Source organism: Ambystoma mexicanum, chromosome 4q, assembly GCF_040938575.1.
Source record: "Ambystoma mexicanum isolate Mex_15411 chromosome 4q, UKY_AmexF1_1, whole genome shotgun sequence".
Lineage (NCBI taxonomy): Eukaryota > Metazoa > Chordata > Amphibia > Caudata > Ambystomatidae > Ambystoma > Ambystoma mexicanum.
This window is the reverse complement of record NC_090928.1, coordinates 435905452-435932265: the sequence shown is the minus strand read 5'-3', so window position 1 is coordinate 435932265 and position 26814 is coordinate 435905452. Positions and strand designations below refer to the sequence as shown.

Here is a 26814-nt window from a genome sequence, read left to right as displayed (position 1 = left end):
GCTTCCAATGGACTATTTCAAACTGATAATATCACCGTAGAACTTGGGTGAATGTAAAACACAGCTTGTATCATATGAAGAAATCCTAAACAGTTTCATGGTGTTTACCCTATGTTTCAGGCGATGATCAGGAGTATTTCAAATGTAGAAATATGTTGCTCATTACATAGAATGCTAAGATACTAAATGTTTTCTTCAATTTATTTAATAAAAAAATATTTCTACAGGTAAAACAGTTGAACAAGGGGGCACCCAGATTTGAACTAGGGATCTCTTGATCTGCAGTCAAATGCTCTACCACTGACCTATACCCCCAGTTCTGCAAAGTTCGCCTTTATTAATTCAGTAATATGTACAAAGTGCAAGCAACATGCAATCACCATCAAAGCAAAGCATTTTCAGCCACCAAAACCTCCTTATAAGTATATGGGGTGTAAAGGATGTCCTTTATCTGCCTTGGTAAAATACAGTGAGGTTTCCATTGCAAGAATTCATACATTTCGTATCACATGTAGATCTTGGAACATGGAAAAAAAAGTTTGTCAAATGCACAAATTCTGCAAAACTTAACTGCTTCTCTACTGCAGTTTGTTGATTTTGTGCTAAGAGTATAGTTAAACCCAATTGTTCATTGTTTTTTATATGAAATGATGATATATCCTATTGTTTCTTACAGTGCATTGGGTTGAAAAACATTTTAACAGGATCTATTGATGAGGGTTTATGGTTATGAAACAGGGACTTCTTGAACTGCACTCCTATGCTCTACCACTGAGTTAAACCCTTGAATGCTGAAAACTACCCTTTTTCTAAAAAGGTGATAGAGTGGGTAACTGTATGGAACTTGTAGAACTAATGACATCAGTGCACTTCTGGTCAGCTGTACAAATTAATCAATTTCATTAAGGGCATATTATTCGTTTCCACCACAGTTTTATAACATTCATGTGAGCTTCCAATGGACTATGTCAAACTGATAATATCACCAGTAGAACTTGGGTGAATGTCAAACACAGCTTGTATCATATGAAGAAATCCTAAACAGTTTCAAGGTGTTTACCCTATGTTTCAGGAGATGATCAGGAGTATTTCAAATGTAGAAATGTGTTGCTCATTATATAAAATGCTAAGATTGTAAATGTTTTCTTGAATTTATTTAATAAAAAAAATATTTCTACAGGTAAAACAGTTGCACAAGGGGGCACCCAGATTTGAACTAGGGACCTCTTGAACTGCAGTCAAATGCTCTACCACTGAGCTATACCCCCAGTTCTGAAAAGTTCACCTTTATTAATTCAATAATATGTACAAAGTGCAAGCAACATGCCTTCACCATCAAAGCAAGCATTTTCAGCCACCAAAACCTCCTTATAAGTATATGGGGTGCGAAGGATGTCCTTTATCTGCCTTGGTAAAATACAGTGAGGTTTCCATTGCAAGAATTCATACATTTCGTATCACATGTAGATCTTGGAACATGGAAAAAAAATCTTTTGTCAAATGCACAAATTCTGCAAAATGTAACTGCTTCTCTACTGCAGTTTGTTGATTTTGTGCTAAGAGCATAGTTAAACCCAATTGTTCATTGTTTTTTTATATGAAATAATGATATATCCTATTGTTTCTTACAGTGCATTGGGTTGAAAAACATTTTAACAGGATCTATTGAAGAGGGTATATGGTTATGAAACAGGGACTTCTTGAACTGCATTCCTATGCTCTACCACTGAGTTAAACCCTTGAATGCTGAAAACTGCTCTTTTTTAAAAAGGTGATAGAGTGGGTGACTGTATGGAACTTGTAGAACTAATGACTTCAGTGCACTTCTGGTCAGCTGTACAAATTAATACAGTTCATTAAGGGCATATTATTGATTTCCACCACAGTTTTATAACATTCATATGAGCTTCCAATGGACTATTTCAAACTGATAATACCAACAGTAGAACTTGGGTGAATGTAAAACACAGCTTGTATCATATGAAGAAATCCTAAACAGTTTCATGGTGTTTACCCTATGTTTCAGGAGATGATCAGGAGCATTTCAAATGTAGAAATATGTTGCTCATTACATAGAATGCTAAGATTGTAAATGTTTTCTTCAATTTATTTGATAAAAAAATATTTCTACAGGTAAAACAGTTGAACAAGGGGGGCACCCAGATTTAAACTAGGGACCTCTTGATCTGCAGTCAAATGCTCTACCACTGAGCTATACCCCCAGTTCTGAAAAATTCACCTTTATTAATTCATTAATATGTACAAAGTGCAAGCAACATGTAATCACCATCAAAGCAAAGCATTTTCAGCCACCAAAACCTCCTTATAAGTATATGGGGTGCAAAGGATGTCCTTTATCTGCCTTGGTAAAATACAGTGAGGTTTCAATTGCAAGAATTCATACATTTCGTATCACATGTAGATCTTGGAACATGGAAAAAAAACGTTTGTCAAATGCACAAATTCTGAAAAACATAACTGCTTCTCTACTGCAGTTTGTTGATTTTGTGCTAAGAGTATAGTTAAACCCAATTGTTCATTGTTTTTTTATATGAAATAATGATATATCCTATTGTTTCTTACAGTGCATTGGGTTGAAAAACATTTTAACAGGATCTATTGATGAGGGTATATGGTTATGAAACAGGGACTTCTTGAACTGCACTCCTATGCTCTACCACTGAGTTAAACCCTTGAATGCTGAAAACTGCCCTTTTTCTAAAAAGGTGATAGAGTGGGTAACTGTATGTAACTTGTAGAACTAATGACATCAGTGCACTTCTGGTCAGCTGTACAAATTAATACAGTTCATTAAGGGCATATTATTGGTTTCCACCACAGTTTTATAACATTCATATGAGCTTCCAATGGACTATTTCAAACTGATAATATCGCCAGTAGAACTTGAGTGAATGTAAAACACAGCTTGTATCATATGAAGAAATCCTAAACAGTTTCATGGTGTTTACCCTATGTTTCAGGAGATGATCAGGAGCATTTCAAATGTAGAAATATGTTGCTCATTACATAGAATGCTAAGATTGTAAATGTTTTCTTCAATTTATTTAATAAAAAAATATTTCTACAGGTAAAACAGTTGAACAAGGGGGCACCCAGATTTGAACTAGGGACCTCTTGATCTGCAGTCAAATGCTCTACCACTGAGCTATACCCCCAGTTCTGAAAAGTTCACCTTTATTAATTCAGTAATATGTACAAAGTGCAAGCAACATGTAATCACCATCAAAGCAAAGCATTTTCAGCCACCAAAACCTCCTTATAAGTATATGGGGTGCAAAGGATGTCCTTTATCTGCCTTGGTAAAATACAGTGAGGTTTCAATTGCAAGAATTCATACATTTCGTATCACATGTAGATCTTGGAACATGGAAAAAAAACGTTTGTCAAATGCACAAATTCTGCAAAACATAACTGCTTCTCTACTGCAGTTTGTTGATTTTGTGCTAAGAGTATAGTTAAACCCAATTGTTCATTGTTTTTTATATGAAATGATGATATATCCTATTGTTTCTTACAGTGCATTGGGTTGAAAAACATTTTAACAGGATCTATTGATGAGGGTTTATGGTTATGAAACAGGGACTTCTTGAACTGCACTCCTATGCTCTACCACTGAGTTAAACCCTTGAATGCTGAAAACTGCCCTTTTTCTAAAAAGGTGATAGAGTGGGTAACTGTATGGAACTTGTAGAACTAATGACATCAGTGCACTTCTGGTCAGCTGTACAAATTAATCCATTTCATTAAGGGCATATTATTCGTTTCCACCACAGTTTTATAACATTCATGTGAGCTTCCAATGGACTATTTCAAACTGATAATATCACCAGTAGAACTTGGGTGAATGTCAAACACAGCTTGTATCATATGAAGAAATCCTAAACAGTTTCAAGGTGTTTACCCTATGTTTCAGGAGATGATCAGGAGTATTTCAAATGTAGAAATGTATTGCTCATTATATAAAATGCTAAGATTGTAAATGTTTTCTTCAATTTATTTAATAAAAAAAATATTTCTACAGGTAAAACAGTTGAACAAGGGGGCACCCAGATTTGAACTGGGGACCTCTAGATCTGCAGTCAAATGCTCTACCACCGAGCTATAACCCCAGCTCTGAAAAGTTCACCTTTATTAATTCGGTAATATGTACAAAGTGCAAGCAACATGCAATCACCATCAAAGCAAAGCATTTTCAGCCACCAAAACCTCCTTATAAGTATATGGGGTGCGAAGGATGTCCTTTATCTGCCATGGTAAAATACAGTGAGGTTTCCATTGCAAGAATTCATACATTTCGTATCACATGTAGATCTTGGAACATGGAAAAAAAATCTTTTGTCAAATGCACAAATTCTGCAAAACGTAACTGCTTCTCTACTGCAGTTTGTTGATTTTGTACTAAGAGTATAGTTAAACCCAATTGTTCATTGTTTTTTATATGAAATGATGATATATCCTATTGTTTCTTACAGTGCATTGGGTTGAAAAACATTTTAACAGGATCTATTGAAGAGGGTATATGGTTATGAAACACGGACTTCTTGAACTGCACTCCTATGCTTTACCACTGAGTTAAACCCTTGAATGCTGAAAACTGCCCTTTTTTAAAAAGGTGATAGAGTGGGTAACTGTATGGAACTTGTAGAACTAATGACATCAGTGCACTTCTGATCAGCTGTACAAATTAATACATTTCATTAAGTGCATATTATTGGTTTCCACCACAGTTTTATAACATTCATATGAGCTTCCAATTGACCATTTCAAACTGATAATATCACCAGTAGAACTTGGGTGAATGTAAAACACAGCTTGTATCATATGAAGAAATCCTAAACAGTTTCATGGTGTTTTCCCCTATGTTTCAGGAGATGATCAGGAGTATTTCAAATGTAGAAATGTGTTGCTCATTACATAAAATGCTAACATTGTAAATGTTTTCTTCAATTTATTTAATAAAAAAACATTTCTACAGGTAAAACAGTTGAACAAGGGGCACCCAGATTTAAACTAGAGACCTCTTGATCTGCAGTCAAATGCTCTACCACTGAGCTATACCCCCAGTTCTGAAAAGTTCACCTTTATTAATTCAGTAATATGTATAAAGTGCAAGCAACATGCAATCACCATCAAAGCAATGCATTTTCAGCCGCCAAACCCTCCTTTTAAGAATAAGGGGTACAAAAATGTCCTTTATCTGCCTTGGTAAAATACAGTGAGGTTTCCATTGCAAGAATTCATACATTTCGAATCACATGTAGATCTTGGAACATGGAAAAAAAACGTTTGTCAAATGCACAAATTCTGCAAAACGTAACTGCTTCTCTACTGCAGTTTGTTGATTTTGTGCTAAGAGTATAGTTAAACCCAATTGTTCATTGTTTTTTATATGAAATGATGATATATCCTATAGTTTCTTACAGTGCATTGGGTTGAAAAACATTTTAACAGGATCTATTGAAGACGGTATATGGTTATGAAACAGGGACTTCTTGAACTGCACTCCTATGCTTTACCACTGAGTTAAACCCTTGAATGCTGAAAACTGCCCTTTTTTAAAAAGGTGATAGAGTGGGTAACTGCATGGAACTTGTAGAACTAATGACAACAGTGCACTTCTGGTCAGCTGTACAAATTAATACATTTCATTAATGGCATATTATTGGTTTCCACCACAGTTTTATAACATTCATATGAGCTTCCAATGGATTATTTCAAACTGATAATATCACCAGTAGAACTTGGGTGAATGTAAAACACAGCTTGTATCATATGAAGAAATCCTAAACAGTTTTAAGGTGTTTAACCTATGTTTAAGGAGATGATCAGGAGTATTTCAAATGTAGAAATGTGTTGCTCATTATATAAAATGCTAAGATTGTAAATGTTTTCTTCAATTTATTTAATAAAAAAAATATTTGTAAAGGTAAAACAGTTGAACAGGGGGGTACCCAGATTTGAACTAGGGACCTCTTGATCTGCAGTCTAATGCTCTACCACTGAGCTATACCCCTGGTTCTGAAACGTTCACCTTTATTAATTCAGTAATATGTACAAAGTGCAAGCAACATGCAATCACCATCAAAGCAAAGCGTTTTCAGCCACCAAACCCTCCTTATAAGTATATGGGGTGCGAAGGATGTCCTTTATCTGCCTTGGTAAAATACAGTGAGGTTTCCATTGCAAGAATTCATACATTTCGCATCACATGTAGCTCTTGGAACATGGAAAAAAATCTTTTGTCAAATGCACTAATTCTGCAAAATGTAACTGCTTCTCTACTGCAGTTTGTTGATTTTGTGCTAAGAGCATAGTTAAACCCAATTGTTCATTGTTGTGTATATGAAATGATGATATATCTTATTGTTTCTTACAGTGCATTGGGTTGAAAAACATGTTAACAGGATCTTTTGAAGAGGGTACATGGTTATGAAACAGGGACTTCTTGAACTGCATTCCTACGCTCTACCACTGAGTTAAACCCTTGAATGCTGAAAACTGCCCTTTTTTAAAAAGGTGATAGAGTGGGTGACTGTATGGAACTTGTAGAACTAATGACATCAGTGCACTTCCGGTCAGCTGTACAAATTAATACAGTTCATTAAGGGCATATTATTGGTTTCCACCACAGTTTTATAACATTCATATGAGCTTCCAATGGACTATTTCAAACTGATAATATCACCAGTAGAACTTGAGTGAATGTAAAACACAGCTTGTATCATATGAAGAAATCCTAAACAGTTTCATGGTGTTTACCCTATGTTTCAGGAGATGATCAGGAGTATTTCAAATGTAGAAATATGTTGCTCATTACATAGAATGCTAAGATTGTAAATGTTTTCTTCAATGTATTTAATAAAAAAATATTTCTACAGGTAAAACAGTTGAACAAGGGGGCACCCAGATTTGAACTAGGGACCTCTTGATCTGCAGTCAAATGCTCTACCACTGAGCTATACCCCCAGTTCTGAAAAGATTACCTTTATTAATTCAGTAATATGTACAAAGTGCAAGCAACATGCAATCACCATCAAAGCAAAGCATTTTCAGCCACCAAAACCTCCTTATAAGTATATGGGGTGTAAAGGATGTCCTTTATCTGCCTTGGTAAAATACAGTGAGGTTTCCATTGCAAGAATTCATACATTTCGTATCACATGTAGATCTTGGAACATGGAAAAAAAACGTTTGTCAAATGCACAAATTCTGCAAAACGTAACTGCTTCTCTACTGCAGTTTGTTGATTTTGTGCTAAGAGTATAGTTAAACCCAATTGTTCATTGTTTTTTATATGAAATGATGATATATCCTATTGTTTCTTACAGTGCATTGGGTTGAAAAACATTTTAAAAGGATCTATTGATGAGGGTATATGGTTATGAAACAGGGACTTCTTGAACTGCACTCCTATGCTCTACCACTGAGTTAAACCCTTGAATGCTGAAAACTGCCCTTTTTCTAAAAAGGTGATAGAGTGGATAACTGTATGGAACTTGTAGAACTAATGACATCAGTGCACTTCTGGTCAGCTGTACAAATTAATACATTTCATTAAGGGCATATTATTGGTTTCCACCACAGTTTTATAACATTCATGTGAGCTTCCAATGGACTATTTCAAACTGATAATATCACCAGTAGAACTTGGGTGAATGTCAAACACAGCTTGTATCATATGAAGAAATCCTAAACAGTTTCAAGGTGTTTACCCTATGTTTCAGGAGATGATCAGGAGTATTTCAAATGTAGAAATGTGTTGCTCATTATATAAAATGCTAAGATTGTAAATGTTTTCTTCAATTTATTTAATAAAAAAAAATGTCTACAGGTAAAACAGTTGAACAAGGGGGCACCCAGATTTGAACTAGGGACCTCTTGAACTGCAGTCAAATGCTCTACCACGGAGCTATACCCCCAGTTCTGAAAAGTTCACCTTTATTAATTCAGTAATATGTACAAAGTGCAAGCAACATGCATTCACCATCAAAGCAAAGCATTTTCAGCCACCAAAACCTCCTTATAAGTATATGGGGTGCGAATGATGTCCTTTATCTGCCTTGGTAAAATACAGTGAGGTTTCCATTGCAAGAATTCATACATTTCGTATCACATGTAGATCTTGGAACATGGAAAAAAATCTTTTGTCAAATGCACAAATTCTGCAAAATGTAACTGCTTCTCTACTGCAGTTTGTTGATTTTGTGCTAAGAGCATAGTTAAACCCAATTGTTCATTGTTTTGTATATGAAATGATGATATATCTTATTGTTTCTTACAGTGCATTGGGTTGAAAAACATTTTAACAGGATCTATTGAAGAGGGTATATGGTTATGAAACAGGGACTTCTTGAACTGCATTCCTATGCTCTACCACTGAGTTAAACCCTTGAATGCTGAAAACTGCTCTTTTTTAAAAAGGTGATAGAGTGGGTGACTGTATGGAACTTGTAGAACTAATGACATCAGTGCACTTCTGGTCAGCTGTACAAATTAATACAGTTCATTAAGGGCATATTATTGGTTTCCACCACAGTTTTATAACATTCATATGAGCTTCCAATGGACTATTTCAAACTGATAATATCACCGTAGAACTTGGGTGAATGTAAAACACAGCTTGTATCATATGAAGAAATCCTAAACAGTTTCATGGTGTTTACCCTATGTTTCAGGCGATGATCAGGAGTATTTCAAATGTAGAAATATGTTGCTCATTACATAGAATGCTAAGATACTAAATGTTTTCTTCAATTTATTTAATAAAAAAATATTTCTACAGGTAAAACAGTTGAACAAGGGGGCACCCAGATTTGAACTAGGGATCTCTTGATCTGCAGTCAAATGCTCTACCACTGACCTATACCCCCAGTTCTGCAAAGTTCGCCTTTATTAATTCAGTAATATGTACAAAGTGCAAGCAACATGCAATCACCATCAAAGCAAAGCATTTTCAGCCACCAAAACCTCCTTATAAGTATATGGGGTGTAAAGGATGTCCTTTATCTGCCTTGGTAAAATACAGTGAGGTTTCCATTGCAAGAATTCATACATTTCGTATCACATGTAGATCTTGGAACATGGAAAAAAAAGTTTGTCAAATGCACAAATTCTGCAAAACTTAACTGCTTCTCTACTGCAGTTTGTTGATTTTGTGCTAAGAGTATAGTTAAACCCAATTGTTCATTGTTTTTTATATGAAATGATGATATATCCTATTGTTTCTTACAGTGCATTGGGTTGAAAAACATTTTAACAGGATCTATTGATGAGGGTTTATGGTTATGAAACAGGGACTTCTTGAACTGCACTCCTATGCTCTACCACTGAGTTAAACCCTTGAATGCTGAAAACTACCCTTTTTCTAAAAAGGTGATAGAGTGGGTAACTGTATGGAACTTGTAGAACTAATGACATCAGTGCACTTCTGGTCAGCTGTACAAATTAATCAATTTCATTAAGGGCATATTATTCGTTTCCACCACAGTTTTATAACATTCATGTGAGCTTCCAATGGACTATGTCAAACTGATAATATCACCAGTAGAACTTGGGTGAATGTCAAACACAGCTTGTATCATATGAAGAAATCCTAAACAGTTTCAAGGTGTTTACCCTATGTTTCAGGAGATGATCAGGAGTATTTCAAATGTAGAAATGTGTTGCTCATTATATAAAATGCTAAGATTGTAAATGTTTTCTTGAATTTATTTAATAAAAAAAATATTTCTACAGGTAAAACAGTTGCACAAGGGGGCACCCAGATTTGAACTAGGGACCTCTTGAACTGCAGTCAAATGCTCTACCACTGAGCTATACCCCCAGTTCTGAAAAGTTCACCTTTATTAATTCAATAATATGTACAAAGTGCAAGCAACATGCCTTCACCATCAAAGCAAGCATTTTCAGCCACCAAAACCTCCTTATAAGTATATGGGGTGCGAAGGATGTCCTTTATCTGCCTTGGTAAAATACAGTGAGGTTTCCATTGCAAGAATTCATACATTTCGTATCACATGTAGATCTTGGAACATGGAAAAAAAATCTTTTGTCAAATGCACAAATTCTGCAAAATGTAACTGCTTCTCTACTGCAGTTTGTTGATTTTGTGCTAAGAGCATAGTTAAACCCAATTGTTCATTGTTTTTTTATATGAAATAATGATATATCCTATTGTTTCTTACAGTGCATTGGGTTGAAAAACATTTTAACAGGATCTATTGAAGAGGGTATATGGTTATGAAACAGGGACTTCTTGAACTGCATTCCTATGCTCTACCACTGAGTTAAACCCTTGAATGCTGAAAACTGCTCTTTTTTAAAAAGGTGATAGAGTGGGTGACTGTATGGAACTTGTAGAACTAATGACTTCAGTGCACTTCTGGTCAGCTGTACAAATTAATACAGTTCATTAAGGGCATATTATTGATTTCCACCACAGTTTTATAACATTCATATGAGCTTCCAATGGACTATTTCAAACTGATAATACCAACAGTAGAACTTGGGTGAATGTAAAACACAGCTTGTATCATATGAAGAAATCCTAAACAGTTTCATGGTGTTTACCCTATGTTTCAGGAGATGATCAGGAGCATTTCAAATGTAGAAATATGTTGCTCATTACATAGAATGCTAAGATTGTAAATGTTTTCTTCAATTTATTTGATAAAAAAATATTTCTACAGGTAAAACAGTTGAACAAGGGGGGCACCCAGATTTAAACTAGGGACCTCTTGATCTGCAGTCAAATGCTCTACCACTGAGCTATACCCCCAGTTCTGAAAAGTTCACCTTTATTAATTCATTAATATGTACAAAGTGCAAGCAACATGTAATCACCATCAAAGCAAAGCATTTTCAGCCACCAAAACCTCCTTATAAGTATATGGGGTGCAAAGGATGTCCTTTATCTGCCTTGGTAAAATACAGTGAGGTTTCAATTGCAAGAATTCATACATTTCGTATCACATGTAGATCTTGGAACATGGAAAAAAAACGTTTGTCAAATGCACAAATTCTGAAAAACATAACTGCTTCTCTACTGCAGTTTGTTGATTTTGTGCTAAGAGTATAGTTAAACCCAATTGTTCATTGTTTTTTTATATGAAATAATGATATATCCTATTGTTTCTTACAGTGCATTGGGTTGAAAAACATTTTAACAGGATCTATTGATGAGGGTATATGGTTATGAAACAGGGACTTCTTGAACTGCACTCCTATGCTCTACCACTGAGTTAAACCCTTGAATGCTGAAAACTGCCCTTTTTCTAAAAAGGTGATAGAGTGGGTAACTGTATGTAACTTGTAGAACTAATGACATCAGTGCACTTCTGGTCAGCTGTACAAATTAATACAGTTCATTAAGGGCATATTATTGGTTTCCACCACAGTTTTATAACATTCATATGAGCTTCCAATGGACTATTTCAAACTGATAATATCGCCAGTAGAACTTGAGTGAATGTAAAACACAGCTTGTATCATATGAAGAAATCCTAAACAGTTTCATGGTGTTTACCCTATGTTTCAGGAGATGATCAGGAGCATTTCAAATGTAGAAATATGTTGCTCATTACATAGAATGCTAAGATTGTAAATGTTTTCTTCAATTTATTTAATAAAAAAATATTTCTACAGGTAAAACAGTTGAACAAGGGGGCACCCAGATTTGAACTAGGGACCTCTTGATCTGCAGTCAAATGCTCTACCACTGAGCTATACCCCCAGTTCTGAAAAGTTCACCTTTATTAATTCAGTAATATGTACAAAGTGCAAGCAACATGTAATCACCATCAAAGCAAAGCATTTTCAGCCACCAAAACCTCCTTATAAGTATATGGGGTGCAAAGGATGTCCTTTATCTGCCTTGGTAAAATACAGTGAGGTTTCAATTGCAAGAATTCATACATTTCGTATCACATGTAGATCTTGGAACATGGAAAAAAAACGTTTGTCAAATGCACAAATTCTGCAAAACATAACTGCTTCTCTACTGCAGTTTGTTGATTTTGTGCTAAGAGTATAGTTAAACCCAATTGTTCATTGTTTTTTATATGAAATGATGATATATCCTATTGTTTCTTACAGTGCATTGGGTTGAAAAACATTTTAACAGGATCTATTGATGAGGGTTTATGGTTATGAAACAGGGACTTCTTGAACTGCACTCCTATGCTCTACCACTGAGTTAAACCCTTGAATGCTGAAAACTGCCCTTTTTCTAAAAAGGTGATAGAGTGGGTAACTGTATGGAACTTGTAGAACTAATGACATCAGTGCACTTCTGGTCAGCTGTACAAATTAATCCATTTCATTAAGGGCATATTATTCGTTTCCACCACAGTTTTATAACATTCATGTGAGCTTCCAATGGACTATTTCAAACTGATAATATCACCAGTAGAACTTGGGTGAATGTCAAACACAGCTTGTATCATATGAAGAAATCCTAAACAGTTTCAAGGTGTTTACCCTATGTTTCAGGAGATGATCAGGAGCATTTCAAATGTAGAAATATGTTGCTCATTATATAAAATGCTAAGATTGTAAATGTTTTCTTCAATTTATTTAATAAAAAAAATATTTCTACAGGTAAAACAGTTGAACAAGGTGGGCACCCAGATTTGAACTAGGGACCTCTTGATTTGCAGTCAAATGCTCTACCACTGAGCTATACCCCCAGTTCTGAAAAGTTCACCTTTATTAATTCAGTAATATGTACAAAGTGCAAGCAACATGTAATCACCATCAAAGCAAAGCATTTTCAGCCACCAAAACCTCCTTATAAGTATATGGGGTGCAAAGGATGTCCTTTATCTGCCTTGGTAAAATACAGTGAGGTTTCAATTGCAAGAATTCATACATTTCGTATCACATGTAGATCTTGGAACATGGAAAAAAAACGTTTGTCAAATGCACAAATTCTGAAAAATGTAACTGCTTCTCTACTGCAGTTTGTTGATTTTATGCTAAGAGTATAGTTAAACCCAATTGTTCATTGTTTTTTTATATGAAATAATGATATATCCTATTGTTTCTTACAGTGCATTGGGTTGAAAAACATTTTAACAGGATCTATTGATGAGGGTATATGGTTATGAAACAGGGACTTCTTGAACTGCACTCCTATGCTCTACCACTGAGTTAAACCCTTGAATGCTGAAAACTGCCCTTTTTCTAAAAAGGTGATAGAGTGGGTAACTGTATGGAACTTGTAGAACTAATGACATCAGTGCACTTCTGGTCAGCTGTACAAATTAATACAGTTCATTAAGGGCATATTATTGGTTTCCACCACAGTTTTATAACATTCATATGAGCTTCCAATGGACTATTTCAAACTGATAATATCACCAGTAGAACTTGAGTGAATGTAAAACACAGCTTGTATCATATGAAGAAATCCTAAACAGTTTCATGGTGTTTACCCTATGTTTCAGGAGATGATCAGGAGTATTTCAAATGTAGAAATATGTTGCTCATTACATAGAATGCTAAGATTGTAAATGTTTTCTTCAATTTATTTAATAAAAAAATATTTCTACCGGTAAAACAGTTGAACAAGGGGGCACCCAGATTTGAACTAGGGATCTCTTGATCTGCAGTCAAATGCACTACCCCTGACCTATACCCCCAGTTCTGAAAAGTTCACCTTTATTAATTCAGTAATATGTACAAAGTGCAAGCAACATGCAATCACCATCAAAGCAAAGCATTTTCAGCCACCAAAACCTCCTTATAAGTATATGGGGTGTAAAGGATGTCCTTTATCTGCCTTGGTAAAATACAGTGAGGTTTCCATTGCAAGAATTCATACATTTCGTATCACATGTAGATCTTGGAACATGGAAAAAAAACGTTTGTCAAATGCACAAATTCTGCAAAACGTAACTGCTTCTCTACTGCAGTTTGTTGATTTTGTGCTAAGAGTATAGTTAAACCCAATTGTTCATTGTTTTTTTATATGAAATGATGATATATCCTATTGTTTCTTACAGTGCATTGGGTTGAAAAACATTTTAACAGGATCTATTGATGAGGGTTTATGGTTATGAAACAGGGACTTCTTGAACTGCACTCCTATGCTCTACCACTGAGTTAAACCCTTGAATGCTGAAAACTACCCTTTTTCTAAAAAGGTGATAGAGTGGGTAACTGTATGGAACTTGTAGAACTAATGACATCAGTGCACTTCTGGTCAGCTGTACAAATTAATCCATTTCATTAAGGGCATATTATTGGTTTCCACCACAGTTTTATAACATTCATGTGAGCTTCCAATGGACTATTTCAAACTGATAATATCACCAGTAGAACTTGGGTGAATGTCAAACACAGCTTGTATCATATGAAGAAATCCTAAACAGTTTCAAGGTGTTTACCCTATGTTTCAGGAGATGATCAGGAGTATTTCAAATGTAGAAATGTGTTGCTCATTATATAAAATGCTAAGATTGTAAATGTTTTCTTCAATTTATTTAATAAAACAAATATTTCTACAGGTAAAACAGTTGAACAAGGGGGCACCCAGATTTGAACTAGGGACCTCTTGATCTGCAGTCAAATGCTCTACCACTGAGCTATACCCCCAGTTCTGAAAAGTTCACCTTTATTAATTCAGTAATATGTACAAAGTGCAAGCAACATGTAATCACCATCAAAGCAAAGCATTTTCAGCCACCAAAACCTCCTTATAAGTATATGGGGTGCAAAGGATGTCCTTTATCTGCCTTGGTAAAATACAGTGAGGTTTCAATTGCAAGAATTCATACATTTCGTATCACATGTAGATCTTGGAACATGGAAAAAAAACGTTTGTCAAATGCACAAATTCTGCAAAACATAACTGCTTCTCTACTGCAGTTTGTTGATTTTGTGCTAAGAGTATAGTTAAACCCAATTGTTCATTGTTTTTTATATGAAATGATGATATATCCTATTGTTTCTTACAGTGCATTGGGTTGAAAAACATTTTAACAGGATCTATTGACGAGGGTATATGGTTTTGAAACAGGTACTTCTTGAACTGCACTCCTATGCTCTACCACTGAGTTAAACCCTTGAATGCTGAAAACTGCCCTTTTTCTAAAAAGGTGATAGAGTGGGTAACTGTATGGAACTTGTAGAACTAATGACATCAGTGCACTTCTGGTCAGCTGTACAAATTAATCCATTTCATTAAGGGCATATTATTCGTTTCCACCACAGTTTTATAACATTCATGTGAGCTTCCAATGGACTATTTCAAACTGATAATATCACCAGTAGAACTTGGGTGAATGTCAAACACAGCTTGTATCATATGAAGAAATCCTAAACAGTTTCAAGGTGTTTACCCTATGTTTCAGGAGATGATCAGGAGCATTTCAAATGTAGAAATATGTTGCTCATTATATAAAATGCTAAGATTGTAAATGTTTTCTTCAATTTATTTAATAAAAAAAATATTTCTACAGGTAAAACAGTTGAACAAGGTGGGCACCCAGATTTGAACTAGGGACCTCTTGATTTGCAGTCAAATGCTCTACCACTGAGCTATAACCCCAGTTCTGAAAAGTTCACCTTTATTAATTCAGTAATATGTACAAAGTGCAAGCAACATGTAATCACCATCAAAGCAAAGCATTTTCAGCCACCAAAACCTCCTTACAAGTATATGGGGTGCAAAGGATGTCCTTTATCTGCCTTGGTAAAATACAGTGAGGTTTCAATTGCAAGAATTCATACATTTCGTATCACATGTAGATCTTGGAACATGGAAAAAAAACGTTTGTCAAATGCACAAATTCTGAAAAATGTAACTGCTTCTCTACTGCAGTTTGTTGATTTTATGCTAAGAGTATAGTTAAACCCAATTGTTCATTGTTTTTTTATATGAAATAATGATATATCCTATTGTTTCTTACAGTGCATTGGGTTGAAAAACATTTTAACAGGATCTATTGATGAGGGTATATGGTTATGAAACAGGGACTTCTTGAACTGCACTCCTATGCTCTACCACTGAGTTAAACCCTTGAATGCTGAAAACTGCCCTTTTTCTAAAAAGGTGATAGAGTGGGTAACTGTATGGAACTTGTAGAACTAATGACATCAGTGCACTTCTGGTCAGCTGTACAAATTAATACAGTTCATTAAGGGCATATTATTGGTTTCCACCACAGTTTTATAACATTCATATGAGCTTCCAATGGACTATTTCAAACTGATAATATCACCAGTAGAACTTGAGTGAATGTAAAACACAGCTTGTATCATATGAAGAAATCCTAAACAGTTTCATGGTGTTTACCCTATGTTTCAGGAGATGATCAGGAGTATTTCAAATGTAGAAATATGTTGCTCATTACATAGAATGCTAAGATTGTAAATGTTTTCTTCAATTTATTTAATAAAAAAATATTTCTACCGGTAAAACAGTTGAACAAGGGGGCACCCAGATTTGAACTAGGGATCTCTTGATCTGCAGTCAAATGCACTACCCCCGACCTATACCCCCAGTTCTGAAAAGTTCACCTTTATTAATTCAGTAATATGTACAAAGTGCAAGCAACATGCAATCACCATCAAAGCAAAGCATTTTCAGCCACCAAAACCTCCTTATAAGTATATGGGGTGTAAAGGATGTCCTTTATCTGCCTTGGTAAAATACAGTGAGGTTTCCATTGCAAGAATTCATACATTTCGTATCACATGTAGATCTTGGAACATGGAAAAAAAACGTTTGTCAAATGCACAAATTCTGCAAAACGTAACTGCTTCTCTACTGCAGTTTGTTGATTTTGTGCTAAGAGTATAGTTAAACCCAATTGTTCATTGTTTTTTTATATGAAATGATGATATATCCTATTGTTTCTTACAGTGCATTGGGTTGAAAAACATTTTAACAGGATCTATTGATGAGGGTTTATGGTTATGAAACAGGGACTTCTTGAACTGCACTCCTATGCTCTACCACTGAGTTAAACCCTTGAATGCTGAAAACTACCCTTTTTCTAAAAAGGTGATAGAGTGGGTAACTGTATGGAACTTGTAGAACTAATGACATCAGTGCACTTCTGGTCAGCTGTACAAATTAATCCATTTCATTAAGGGCATATTATTGGTTTCCACCACAGTTTTATAACATTCATGTGAGCTTCCAATGGACTATTTCAAACTGATAATATCACCAGTAGAACTTGGGTGAATGTCAAACACAGCTTGTATCATATGAAGAAATCCTAAACAGTTTCAAGGTGTTTACCCTATGTTTCAGGAGATGATCAGGAGTATTTCAAATGTAGAAATGTGTTGCTCATTATATAAAATGCTAAGATTGTAAATGTTTTCTTCAATTTATTTAATAAAACAAATATTTCTCCAGGTAAAACAGTTGAACAAGGGGGCACCCAGATTTGAACTAGGAACCTCTTGAACTGCAGTCAAATGCTCTACCACTGAGCTATACCCCCAGTTCTGAAAAGTTCACCTTTATTAAGTCAGTAATATGTACAAAGTGCAAGCAACATGCAATCACCATCAAAGCAAAGCATTTTCAGCCACCAAAACCTCCTTATAAGTGTATGGGGTGCGAAGGATGTCCTTTATCTGCCTTGGCAAAATACAGTGAGGTTTCCATTGCAAGAATTCATACATTTCGCATCACATGTAGCTCTTGGAACATGGAAAAAAAATCTTTTGTCAAACGCACTAATTCTGCAAAATGTAACGGCTTCTCTACTGCAGTTGGTGATTTTGTGCTAAGAGCATAGTTAAACCCAATTGTTCATTGTTTTGTATATGAAATGATGATATATCTTATTGTTTCTTACAGTGCATTGGGTTGAAAAACATGTTAACAGGATCTATTGAAGATGGTATATGGTTATGAAACAGGGACTTCTTGAACTGCATATCTACGCTCTACCACTGAGTTAAACCCTTGAATGCTGAAAACTGCCCTTTTTAAAAAAGGTGATAGAGTGGGTGACTGTATGGAACTTGTAGAACTAATGACATCAGTGCACTTCTGGTCAGCTGTACAAATTAATACAGTTCATTAAGGGCATATTATTGGTTTCCACCACAGTTTTATAACATTCATATGAGCTTCCAATGGACTATTTCAAACTGATAATATCACCAGCAGAACTTGAGTGAATGTAAAACACAGCTTGTATCATATGAAGAAATCCTAAACAGTTTCATGGTGTTTACCCTATGTTTCAGGAGATGATCAGGAGTATTTCAAATGTAGAAATATGTTGCTCATTACATAGAATGCTAAGATTGTAAATGTTTTCTTCAATTTATTTAATAAAAAAATATTTCTACAGGTAAAACAGTTGAACAAGGGGGCACCCAGATTTGAACTAGGGATCTCTTGATCTGCAGTCAAATGCTCTACCACTGACCTATACCCCCAGTTCTGAAAAGTTCACCTTTATTAATTCAGTAATATGTACAAAGTGCAAGCAACATGCAATCACCATCAAAGCAAAGCATTTTCAGCCACCAAAACCTCCTTATAAGTATATGGGGTGCGAAGGATGTCCTTTATCTGCCTTGGTAAAATACAGTGAGGTTTCCATTGCAAGAATTCATACATTTCGCATCACATGTAGCTCTTGGAACATGGAAAAAAATCTTTTGTCAAATGCACTAATTCTGCAAAATGTAACTGCTTCTCTACTGCAGTTTGTTGATTTTGTGCTAAGAGCATAGTTAAACCCAATTGTTCATTGTTGTGTATATGAAATGATGATATATCTTATTGTTTCTTACAGTGCATTGGGTTGAAAAACATGTTAACAGGATCTTTTGAAGAGGGTACATGGTTATGAAACAGGGACTTCTTGAACTGCATTCCTACGCTCTACCACTGAGTTAAACCCTTGAATGCTGAAAACTGCCCTTTTTTAAAAAGGTGATAGAGTGGGTGACTGTATGGAACTTGTAGAACTAATGACATCAGTGCACTTCCGGTCAGCTGTACAAATTAATACAGTTCATTAAGGGCATATTATTGGTTTCCACCACAGTTTTATAACATTCATATGAGCTTCCAATGGACTATTTCAAACTGATAATATCACCAGTAGAACTTGAGTGAATGTAAAACACAGCTTGTATCATATGAAGAAATCCTAAACAGTTTCATGGTGTTTACCCTATGTTTCAGGAGATGATCAGGAGTATTTCAAATGTAGAAATATGTTGCTCATTACATAGAATGCTAAGATTGTAAATGTTTTCTTCAATGTATTTAATAAAAAAATATTTCTACAGGTAAAACAGTTGAACAAGGGGGCACCCAGATTTGAACTAGGGACCTCTTGATCTGCAGTCAAATGCTCTACCACTGAGCTATACCCCCAGTTCTGAAAAGATTACCTTTATTAATTCAGTAATATGTACAAAGTGCAAGCAACATGCAATCACCATCAAAGCAAAGCATTTTCAGCCACCAAAACCTCCTTATAAGTATATGGGGTGTAAAGGATGTCCTTTATCTGCCTTGGTAAAATACAGTGAGGTTTCCATTGCAAGAATTCATACATTTCGTATCACATGTAGATCTTGGAACATGGAAAAAAAACGTTTGTCAAATGCACAAATTCTGCAAAACGTAACTGCTTCTCTACTGCAGTTTGTTGATTTTGTGCTAAGAGTATAGTTAAACCCAATTGTTCATTGTTTTTTATATGAAATGATGATATATCCTATTGTTTCTTACAGTGCATTGGGTTGAAAAACATTTTAAAAGGATCTATTGATGAGGGTATATGGTTATGAAACAGGGACTTCTTGAACTGCACTCCTATGCTCTACCACTGAGTTAAACCCTTGAATGCTGAAAACTGCCCTTTTTCTAAAAAGGTGATAGAGTGGGTAACTGTATGGAACTTGTAGAACTAATGACATCAGTGCACTTCTGGTCAGCTGTACAAATTAATACATTTCATTAAGGGCATATTATTGGTTTCCACCACAGTTGTATAACATTCATGTGAGCTTCCAATGGACTATTTCAAACTGATAATATCACCAGTAGAACTTGGGTGAATGTCAAACACAGCTTGTATCATATGAAGAAATCCTAAACAGTTTCAAGGTGTTTACCCTATGTTTCAGGAGATGATCAGGAGTATTTCAAATGTAGAAATGTGTTGCTCATTATATAAAATGCTAAGATTGTAAATGTTTTCTTCAATTTATTTAATAAAAAAAAATGTCTACAGGTAAAACAGTTGAACAAGGGGGCACCCAGATTTGAACTAGGGACCTCTTGAACTGCAGTCAAATGCTCTACCACGGAGCTATACCCCCAGTTCTGAAAAGTTCACCTTTATTAATTCAGTAATATGTACAAAGTGCAAGCAACATGCATTCACCATCAAAGCAAAGCATTTTCAGCCACCAAAACCTCCTTATAAGTATATGGGGTGCGAATGATGTCCTTTATCTGCCTTGGTAAAATACAGTGAGGTTTCCATTGCAAGAATTCATACATTTCGTATCACATGTAGATCTTGGAACATGGAAAAAAATCTTTTGTCAAATGCACAAATTCTGCAAAATGTAACTGCTTCTCTACTGCAGTTTGTTGATTTTGTGCTAAGAGCATAGTTAAACCCAATTGTTCATTGTTTTGTATATGAAATGATGATATATCTTATTGTTTCTTACAGTGCATTGGGTTGAAAAACATTTTAACAGGATCTATTGAAGAGGGTATATGGTTATGAAACAGGGACTTCTTGAACTGCATTCCTATGCTCTACCACTGAGTTAAACCCTTGAATGCTGAAAACTGCTCTTTTTTAAAAAGGTGATAGAGTGGGTGACTGTATGGAACTTGTAGAACTAATGACATCAGTGCACTTCTGGTCAGCTGTACAAATTAATACAGTTCATTAAGGGCATATTATTGGTTTCCACCACAGTTTTATAACATTCATATGAGCTTCCAATGGACTATTTCAAACTGATAATATCACCGTAGAACTTGGGTGAATGTAAAACACAGCTTGTATCATATGAAGAAATCCTAAACAGTTTCATGGTGTTTACCCTATGTTTCAGGCGATGATCAGGAGTATTTCAAATGTAGAAATATGTTGCTCATTACATAGAATGCTAAGATACTAAATGTTTTCTTCAATTTATTTAATAAAAAAATATTTCTACAGGTAAAACAGTTGAACAAGGGGGCACCCAGATTTGAACTAGGGATCTCTTGATCTGCAGTCAAATGCTCTACCACTGACCTATACCCCCAGTTCTGCAAAGTTCGCCTTTATTAATTCAGTAATATGTACAAAGTGCAAGCAACATGCAATCACCATCAAAGCAAAGCATTTTCAGCCACCAAAACCTCCTTATAAGTATATGGGGTGTAAAGGATGTCCTTTATCTGCCTTGGTAAAATACAGTGAGGTTTCCATTGCAAGAATTCATACATTTCGTATCACATGTAGATCTTGGAACATGGAAAAAAAAGTTTGTCAAATGCACAAATTCTGCAAAACTTAACTGCTTCTCTACTGCAGTTTGTTGATTTTGTGCTAAGAGTATAGTTAAACCCAATTGTTCATTGTTTTTTATATGAAATGATGATATATCCTATTGTTTCTTACAGTGCATTGGGTTGAAAAACATTTTAACAGGATCTATTGATGAGGGTTTATGGTTATGAAACAGGGACTTCTTGAACTGCACTCCTATGCTCTACCACTGAGTTAAACCCTTGAATGCTGAAAACTACCCTTTTTCTAAAAAGGTGATAGAGTGGGTAACTGTATGGAACTTGTAGAACTAATGACATCAGTGCACTTCTGGTCAGCTGTACAAATTAATCAATTTCATTAAGGGCATATTATTCGTTTCCACCACAGTTTTATAACATTCATGTGAGCTTCCAATGGACTATTTCAAACTGATAATATCACCAGTAGAACTTGGGTGAATGTCAAACACAGCTTGTATCATATGAAGAAATCCTAAACAGTTTCAAGGTGTTTACCCTATGTTTCAGGAGATGATCAGGAGTATTTCAAATGTAGAAATGTGTTGCTCATTATATAAAATGCTAAGATTGTAAATGTTTTCTTGAATTTATTTAATAAAAAAAATATTTCTACAGGTAAAACAGTTGCACAAGGGGGCACCCAGATTTGAACTAGGGACCTCTTGAACTGCAGTCAAATGCTCTACCACTGAGCTATACCCCCAGTTCTGAAAAGTTCACCTTTATTAATTCAATAATATGTACAAAGTGCAAGCAACATGCCTTCACCATCAAAGCAAGCATTTTCAGCCACCAAAACCTCCTTATAAGTATATGGGGTGCGAAGGATGTCCTTTATCTGCCTTGGTAAAATACAGTGAGGTTTCCATTGCAAGAATTCATACATTTCGTATCACATGTAGATCTTGGAACATGGAAAAAAAATCTTTTGTCAAATGCACAAATTCTGCAAAATGTAACTGCTTCTCTACTGCAGTTTGTTGATTTTGTGCTAAGAGCATAGTTAAACCCAATTGTTCATTGTTTTTTTATATGAAATAATGATATATCCTATTGTTTCTTACAGTGCATTGGGTTGAAAAACATTTTAACAGGATCTATTGAAGAGGGTATATGGTTATGAAACAGGGACTTCTTGAACTGCATTCCTATGCTCTACCACTGAGTTAAACCCTTGAATGCTGAAAACTGCTCTTTTTTAAAAAGGTGATAGAGTGGGTGACTGTATGGAACTTGTAGAACTAATGACTTCAGTGCACTTCTGGTCAGCTGTACAAATTAATACAGTTCATTAAGGGCATATTATTGATTTCCACCACAGTTTTATAACATTCATATGAGCTTCCAATGGACTATTTCAAACTGATAATACCAACAGTAGAACTTGGGTGAATGTAAAACACAGCTTGTATCATATGAAGAAATCCTAAACAGTTTCATGGTGTTTACCCTATGTTTCAGGAGATGATCAGGAGCATTTCAAATGTAGAAATATGTTGCTCATTACATAGAATGCTAAGATTGTAAATGTTTTCTTCAATTTATTTGATAAAAAAATATTTCTACAGGTAAAACAGTTGAACAAGGGGGGCACCCAGATTTGAACTAGGGACCTCTTGATCTGCAGTCAAATGCTCTACCACTGAGCTATACCCCCAGTTCTGAAAAGTTCACCTTTATTAATTCAGTAATATGTACAAAGTACAAGCAACATGTAATCACCATCAAAGCAAAGCATTTTCAGCCACCAAAACCTCCTTATAAGTATATGGGGTGCAAAGGATGTCCTTTATCTGCCTTGGTAAAATACAGTGAGGTTTCAATTGCAAGAATTCATACATTTCGTATCACATGTAGATCTTGGAACATGGAAAAAAAACGTTTGTCAAATGCACAAATTCTGAAAAACATAACTGCTTCTCTACTGCAGTTTGTTGATTTTGTGCTAAGAGTATAGTTAAACCCAATTGTTCATTGTTTTTTTATATGAAATAATGATATATCCTATTGTTTCTTACAGTGCATTGGGTTGAAAAACATTTTAACAGGATCTATTGATGAGGGTATATGGTTATGAAACAGGGACTTCTTGAACTGCACTCCTATGCTCTACCACTGAGTTAAACCCTTGAATGCTGAAAACTGCCCTTTTTCTAAGAAGGTGATAGAGTGGGTAACTGTATGTAACTTGTAGAACTAATGACATCAGTGCACTTCTGGTCAGCTGTACAAATTAATACAGTTCATTAAGGGCATATTATTGGTTTCCACCACAGTTTTATAACATTCATATGAGCTTCCAATGGACTATTTCAAACTGATAATATCGCCAGTAGAACTTGAGTGAATGTAAAACACAGCTTGTATCATATGAAGAAATCCTAAACAGTTTCATGGTGTTTACCCTATGTTTCAGGAGATGATCAGGAGCATTTCAAATGTAGAAATATGTTGCTCATTACATAGAATGCTAAGATTGTAAATGTTTTCTTCAATTTAATTAATAAAATAATATTTCTACAGGTAAAACAGTTGAACAAGGGGGCACCCAGATTTGAACTAGGGACCTCTTGATCTGCAGTCAAATGCTCTACCACTGAGCTATACCCCCAGTTCTGAAAAGTTCACCTTTATTAATTCAGTAATATGTACAAAGTGCAAGCAACATGTAATCACCATCAAAGCAAAGCATTTTCAGCCACCAAAACCTCCTTATAAGTATATGGGGTGCAAAGGATGTCCTTTATCTGCCTTGGTAAAATACAGTGAGGTTTCAATTGCAAGAATTCATACATTTCGTATCACATGTAGATCTTGGAACATGGAAAAAAAACGTTTGTCAAATGCACAAATTCTGCAAAACATAACTGCTTCTCTACTGCAGTTTGTTGATTTTGTGCTAAGAGTATAGTTAAACCCAATTGTTCATTGTTTTTTATATGAAATGATGATATATCCTATTGTTTCTTACAGTGCATTGGGTTGAAAAACATTTTAACAGGATCTATTGATGAGGGTTTATGGTTATGAAACAGGGACTTCTTGAACTGCACTCCTATGCTCTACCACTGAGTTAAACCCTTGAATGCTGAAAACTGCCCTTTTTCTAAAAAGGTGATAGAGTGGGTAACTGTATGGAACTTGTAGAACTAATGACATCAGTGCACTTCTGGTCAGCTGTACAAATTAATCCATTTCATTAAGGGCATATTATTCGTTTCCACCACAGTTTTATAACATTCATGTGAGCTTCCAATGGACTATTTCAAACTGATAATATCACCAGTAGAACTTGGGTGAATGTCAAACACAGCTTGTATCATATGAAGAAATCCTAAACAGTTTCAAGGTGTTTACCCTATGTTTCAGGAGATGATCAGGAGCATTTCAAATGTAGAAATATGTTGCTCATTATATAAAATGCTAAGATTGTAAATGTTTTCTTCAATTTATTTAATAAAAAAAATATTTCTACAGGTAAAACAGTTGAACAAGGTGGGCACCCAGATTTGAACTAGGGACCTCTTGATTTGCAGTCAAATGCTCTACCACTGAGCTATACCCCCAGTTCTGAAAAGTTCACCTTTATTAATTCAGTAATATGTACAAAGTGCAAGCAACATGTAATCACCATCAAAGCAAAGCATTTTCAGCCACCAAAACCTCCTTATAAGCATATGGGGTGCAAAGGATGTCCTTTATCTGCCTTGGTAAAATACAGTGAGGTTTCAATTGCAAGAATTCATACATTTCGTATCACATGTAGATCTTGGAACATGGAAAAAAAACGTTTGTCAAATGCACAAATTCTGAAAAATGTAACTGCTTCTCTACTGCAGTTTGTTGATTTTATGCTAAGAGTATAGTTAAACCCAATTGTTCATTGTTTTTTTATATGAAATAATGATATATCCTATTGTTTCTTACAGTGCATTGGGTTGAAAAACATTTTAACAGGATCTATTGATGAGGGTATATGGTTATGAAACAGGGACTTCTTGAACTGCACTCCTATGCTCTACCACTGAGTTAAACCCTTGAATGCTGAAAACTGCCCTTTTTCTAAAAAGGTGATAGAGTGGGTAACTGTATGGAACTTGTAGAACTAATGACATCAGTGCACTTCTGGTCAGCTGTACAAATTAATACAGTTCATTAAGGGCATATTATTGGTTTCCACCACAGTTTTATAACATTCATATGAGCTTCCAATGGACTATTTCAAACTGATAATATCACCAGTAGAACTTGAGTGAATGTAAAACACAGCTTGTATCATATGAAGAAATCCTAAACAGTTTCAAGGTGTTTACCCTATGTTTCAGGAGATGATCAGGAGCATTTCAAATGTAGAAATATGTTGCTCATTATATAAAATGCTAAGATTGTAAATGTTTTCTTCAATTTATTTAATAAAAAAAATATTTCTACCGGTAAAACAGTTGAACAAGGGGGCACCCAGATTTGAACTAGGGATCTCTTGATCTGCAGTCAAATGCACTACCCCTGACCTATACCCCCAGTTCTGAAAAGTTCACCTTTATTAATTCAGTAATATGTACAAAGTGCAAGCAACATGCAATCACCATCAAAGCAAAGCATTTTCAGCCACCAAAACCTCCTTATAAGTATATGGGGTGTAAAGGATGTCCTTTATCTGCCTTGGTAAAATACAGTGAGGTTTCCATTGCAAGAATTCATACATTTCGTATCACATGTAGATCTTGGAACATGGAAAAAAAACGTTTGTCAAATGCACAAATTCTGCAAAACGTAACTGCTTCTCTACTGCAGTTTGTTGATTTTGTGCTAAGAGTATAGTTAAACCCAATTGTTCATTGTTTTTTTATATGAAATGATGATATATCCTATTGTTTCTTACAGTGCATTGGGTTGAAAAACATTTTAACAGGATCTATTGATGAGGGTTTATGGTTATGAAACAGGGACTTCTTGAACTGCACTCCTATGCTCTACCACTGAGTTAAACCCTTGAATGCTGAAAACTACCCTTTTTCTAAAAAGGTGATAGAGTGGGTAACTGTATGGAACTTGTAGAACTAATGACATCAGTGCACTTCTGGTCAGCTGTACAAATTAATCCATTTCATTAAGGGCATATTATTGGTTTCCACCACAGTTTTATAACATTCATGTGAGCTTCCAATGGACTGTTTCAAACTGATAATATCACCAGTAGAACTTGGGTGAATGTCAAACACAGCTTGTATCATATGAAGAAATCCTAAACAGTTTCAAGGTGTTTACCCTATGTT

General features: G+C 35.1%; 15 non-coding genes across 15 annotated transcripts; all 15 read right to left on the bottom strand.

Moving 5' to 3' along the window:
* Window positions 1-1196: 1196 nt before the first annotated feature.
* Window positions 1197-1268, bottom strand: TRNAC-GCA (transfer RNA cysteine (anticodon GCA)). The gene has a single exon. It is a non-coding gene; the product is annotated as a tRNA-Cys (tRNA).
* Window positions 1269-2150: 882 nt separating this feature from the next.
* Window positions 2151-2222, bottom strand: TRNAC-GCA (transfer RNA cysteine (anticodon GCA)). Its single transcript has one exon. It is a non-coding gene; the product is annotated as a tRNA-Cys (tRNA).
* An 882-nt stretch (window positions 2223-3104) lies between these two features.
* TRNAC-GCA (transfer RNA cysteine (anticodon GCA)) lies at window positions 3105-3176 on the bottom strand. The gene has a single exon. It is a non-coding gene; the product is annotated as a tRNA-Cys (tRNA).
* Window positions 3177-6915: 3739 nt separating this feature from the next.
* TRNAC-GCA (transfer RNA cysteine (anticodon GCA)) lies at window positions 6916-6987 on the bottom strand. Its single transcript has one exon. It is a non-coding gene; the product is annotated as a tRNA-Cys (tRNA).
* A 2785-nt stretch (window positions 6988-9772) lies between these two features.
* Window positions 9773-9844, bottom strand: TRNAC-GCA (transfer RNA cysteine (anticodon GCA)). Its single transcript has one exon. It is a non-coding gene; the product is annotated as a tRNA-Cys (tRNA).
* An 882-nt stretch (window positions 9845-10726) lies between these two features.
* Window positions 10727-10798, bottom strand: TRNAC-GCA (transfer RNA cysteine (anticodon GCA)). The gene has a single exon. It is a non-coding gene; the product is annotated as a tRNA-Cys (tRNA).
* Window positions 10799-11680: 882 nt separating this feature from the next.
* On the bottom strand, window positions 11681-11752 carry TRNAC-GCA (transfer RNA cysteine (anticodon GCA)). The gene has a single exon. It is a non-coding gene; the product is annotated as a tRNA-Cys (tRNA).
* An 882-nt stretch (window positions 11753-12634) lies between these two features.
* Window positions 12635-12707, bottom strand: TRNAC-GCA (transfer RNA cysteine (anticodon GCA)). The gene has a single exon. It is a non-coding gene; the product is annotated as a tRNA-Cys (tRNA).
* A 1837-nt stretch (window positions 12708-14544) lies between these two features.
* On the bottom strand, window positions 14545-14616 carry TRNAC-GCA (transfer RNA cysteine (anticodon GCA)). Its single transcript has one exon. It is a non-coding gene; the product is annotated as a tRNA-Cys (tRNA).
* Window positions 14617-17408: 2792 nt separating this feature from the next.
* TRNAC-GCA (transfer RNA cysteine (anticodon GCA)) lies at window positions 17409-17480 on the bottom strand. Its single transcript has one exon. It is a non-coding gene; the product is annotated as a tRNA-Cys (tRNA).
* Window positions 17481-19312: 1832 nt separating this feature from the next.
* TRNAC-GCA (transfer RNA cysteine (anticodon GCA)) lies at window positions 19313-19384 on the bottom strand. The gene has a single exon. It is a non-coding gene; the product is annotated as a tRNA-Cys (tRNA).
* Window positions 19385-22169: 2785 nt separating this feature from the next.
* Window positions 22170-22241, bottom strand: TRNAC-GCA (transfer RNA cysteine (anticodon GCA)). Its single transcript has one exon. It is a non-coding gene; the product is annotated as a tRNA-Cys (tRNA).
* Window positions 22242-23123: 882 nt separating this feature from the next.
* On the bottom strand, window positions 23124-23195 carry TRNAC-GCA (transfer RNA cysteine (anticodon GCA)). The gene has a single exon. It is a non-coding gene; the product is annotated as a tRNA-Cys (tRNA).
* An 882-nt stretch (window positions 23196-24077) lies between these two features.
* On the bottom strand, window positions 24078-24149 carry TRNAC-GCA (transfer RNA cysteine (anticodon GCA)). Its single transcript has one exon. It is a non-coding gene; the product is annotated as a tRNA-Cys (tRNA).
* An 882-nt stretch (window positions 24150-25031) lies between these two features.
* Window positions 25032-25104, bottom strand: TRNAC-GCA (transfer RNA cysteine (anticodon GCA)). Its single transcript has one exon. It is a non-coding gene; the product is annotated as a tRNA-Cys (tRNA).
* Window positions 25105-26814: the final 1710 nt, after the last annotated feature.